Here is a 3905-nt window from a genome sequence, read left to right as displayed (position 1 = left end):
ATTAATTAATTAATTTCCTAAAATACAAAAGACATGTTGGTGAAAGTTAGGCACCCAGGTAATATCAATAGTTCCACGGACAGCTATGTAGGCCGGAGCTTCTATTGCGTGCGATCTACGTTTGGTCAGAAAATACCCCCCCCCCCAACCACACACACACACAAAAACCACCGATCCGGGAACGCCTGAAAAGGAGGCTTTTAATAAGCTTTGCCTGCAGCGCCTTGATTGGTCGGACGTGTGACCATCTGGACTGCCGGCTAATGGAAATCTGAACATCTAGACTAATCCACACTGCTAATGCTCATTGACATAATTTATGCAGTTTATTAAAATCCTTGATTACTGTGATTATAGACATGTCTTTATCAACATTTTTGGCAAATAATAAAATCAAGTTATTGTTCAAGACAAATTAAGTTTGTTTTGTCAGCAGCTTTGTTATGCAACATTAATAGAACTATGATTTTGAAATTAGCAACCATAATGGAAAGTATACAAACGTCCAAGGCATAAATAGGTAAAAAGTGCACTCGCAACAACGACATCTAGCGACATGCGGCAACTCAGCATGTCTGCATGGCCGTCGCAACAACGACATCTAGCGACATGCGGTGACTTAGCATGTCTGCATGGCCGTTGAAGGGTGGAACCGTTGATCCATCCATCCATCCAATCTCAATCTCGTCTGAGTTACCATTTTCGCGCATGCGAAAATGGTAAAAAAATTACGCCGACACCCAACAAGACTGCGAAGGAGGCTAGAAATCGCCCTCTACGGACGTGACCTGAACTGCAGCCAACTCACCCGGAAAGCCATGGGAAAGCCAGTTGCGCAATACGGCGCACTTATACACGAACTGCAAAACCTTCACAATTCAAACCATACAGTATCAAACCCGATACATTCCTAGACACCACACAGCACAATTTACGTCTGGCTCAGACGCTCTTATCAGGCTTTCTACCCAGCCTTCAAGAATATTTTCTATACCCGCGTCATAGACCCATCGTCCATTAATACCGTGTGTTGCTACCTTAACTCGTAAACGATCGACTCGTATTAAAGTTGCACCTACTGTTTACTACCTGAGTTTTATCCCAGAAATGTATTGAATTAATGTTGACTAGCAGTAATCTTGGACACATTATGTATTACACCAATGTGTGGTGTATGAAACCTGTTGTTATAGGCCACTGCAAGTAAATTTTATGGATGACATCCTCCGCAGACTCTAAATCTAATGCGATAGTGCGAAAAAAGGCGGGTTCGCGGAAAAGGCTGGGTAGCCTGCAGGCTAGCCTGGCAGGCTTTTGGGTTTACGGAAAAGGTGGGCAGGGCTAGGGATACTTTGCAGGCTATCCTTTCTGTGCCCCAAAGGGTGTGCAAGGGGGTTTGGTCTCTAATAAATTTACTTGTCTTTACAGGTATGGGTGATCTGTTTGGGGTGGTAATTATTGCTTAGCAACTCGAGCAAGAGTTTGTCATAGAAACTTGTAATACAGTTTCTTCTTTGTTCAAAATTATATAAAACCCTTTGGCAATAACATTGTTACTATAGTTATCATCATTGTTGAATTTAGAAAGGTAGAATTAATTCATTTATTATGATTTTCCACATACTTGTACAGGAGTATTGAATGGCATAGCAGAACATGATGTTAGGACCGTGACCTTTTCAAAGCCACATGCCAAAAAAGAATGTGCACTAAGGTAGGTGTAACTCCCCATGTAAAAGTTTTTCTTTCTTCCTATATCCTCTAAGGTTTTGAGGGTGAAAAATGCAGTGAGGGGTCCGGACATCACCGAGCTGTTTGTCAACAACGGAACTATACTGCAGGGCAGCAGTGTGGCCAGCTTCTGATTGGGTCAGTGTTCGACAGACTGTTGTACTGCCAAGTCAGGACTACGTAGCAAAAAACTGTGGCAGAATTTCTGAATGTTTCTTGTAACAAACACGGCCTAAAAGAAAACTTCCGGGACTAATAATACTTGTAATAACTATAATTATATAACGAATAGTTTAAAGATATAGGTTAGACATCCAGGTAATGAGCTATACAAAACAATAGTTACATTTTATACATCAAGCAACTGGATCTAAGATCTGGATAGATTTTGAAGACTGACAATGACAGTTTTCAAAGTCTATGCAGTTGCTTGGGTAACTATTTTCTTGTGCAACTTAACTAATAGTTTGGTTGCCAGTTTTAACAAAACACATTTAAACCCCCAGAAACAAAATCCAAACAATCCCAGCAAGGGTGCTTCCTATATAGAATGTCTCGCCTGTGAAATAAGGGAAAAGTTTGGACCTACCATAGTTTTGGGATTGATGTTCTAGTTTGTAAGAAATTACATGTTCTACCATCCAAACTGTTATCCCAAGTGTAAGCTTCCAAATGTTTCATGCTATGTTAATGTTGTATAAAAGTTGGAATAATAGCATCTTCCTGCAATAATACTAGTGGGTAGCAGTAAAAATCAACAGGCCTCCACTGTATAATATGGTAGTCTGGCTATAATGTTTTCCATTGAATCATAACAATTCTTCTAAAATATGCAAATAGCAGTAATCAGTTTACGTGTGAGTATTTATGTCATTGTGTAAATTTGCCCATCAAAAACATGGAAAAGTCTTAAAAATCGAAAAGAAATTGGAAAATCCTTTTCTGAGACAAAGTTTTATCACAAACCAGTGATTGAGCTGCTGTAAGATACTAACAACATGTTAATGTTCAAACATGTAAGTAGAAAGTAGTGGTGCTATCATGGTATTAAAATTACTAAGTCATTCACCTGTATGCAATTAGTTATTATATTACTCTATATGATACATTATAATATCCAGAGCCATGCCTATTTCTAGTTCTTAAGCCTGAATGGGTTAGAGTTAGGATCAGGCACGGTTCTGGATAGTCTCTGTGTATACAAGAACTTAGTTCTAGTTCTAGATACATGATTGTGGATATTACAGAATGTGCCTGAGCATGATTCTAGATGAAGAACAGTTCTGGATAAAACATTGATGTCAAATGGCTTAGTTATAGGGGGGCCTGCAAGGGGGGGGGGGGTCCCAACAATGCTCTACGCTGAATTCGGAAACTTCTCGATTACGCTTTACAATAAATTCCAAGTGGCCACAACGCATTACGTAGAATTAAAACGCCAAATACGTTCTACGCAAAATGCGCCAATTACGCTCTACGTTGAATTAGAGCGGTCCGTCTACGCTCTACGTAGAATTAAAACGGCCGATTACACTCTACAGAAGAGGGCTTGCGGGCCCCCTTATAGGTTCAGGGCAGAGTAGGTAGATTGCATTGTTTGCAGGATTTTTCTGGCAAAAGTTGTGGTGAAAACTCCCACCTACCAAACCACAGAGCCTGACATGTTACAAGGAAGGCAAAATTACAAACTGTAATTATAGCAATCACTGGTGCAATCAACAAAGAGGCCAATTCAAGATGCAGAATACATGTGTAACATTTATATAATCATACTATTGTGTGCTTTATCAGCGTGTAACGTTAAAGCCATAAGAAAGTAGCCATATTGAAAGGTGCACAAAAGATCAGTGTTGTTGCTTTCGCAGTTATTCACAACTGTTACAGCAACATTAAAGGTCACCCTTAGTACAGTAAAGTTTAATTCTAGTCAAAACAATTTTGCATAGAAATGGTTTGTACAGAATCCTGCAGTATCAACTCATAGCTAAGGATTATTGTGTCAGGAGTAAGAAATGTTGCATTTCATGTTTGTAAAAGATCAAAATGATATCAATAAACCATCTATGCAGTTGGTCTTCAGTACTGAACATTATACATTTATAGATATATGTATATATATATATATATGTATATATATATAGATACATATATGTATGTTTATACATTATATATAA

This window comes from Branchiostoma belcheri, unplaced genomic scaffold, assembly GCF_001625305.1.
Source record: "Branchiostoma belcheri isolate BF01 breed outbred unplaced genomic scaffold, Haploidv18h27 scaffold67, whole genome shotgun sequence".
NCBI classification, from domain to species: Eukaryota; Metazoa; Chordata; class Leptocardii; order Amphioxiformes; family Branchiostomatidae; genus Branchiostoma; species Branchiostoma belcheri.
This window is presented reverse-complemented; position numbering follows the sequence as displayed.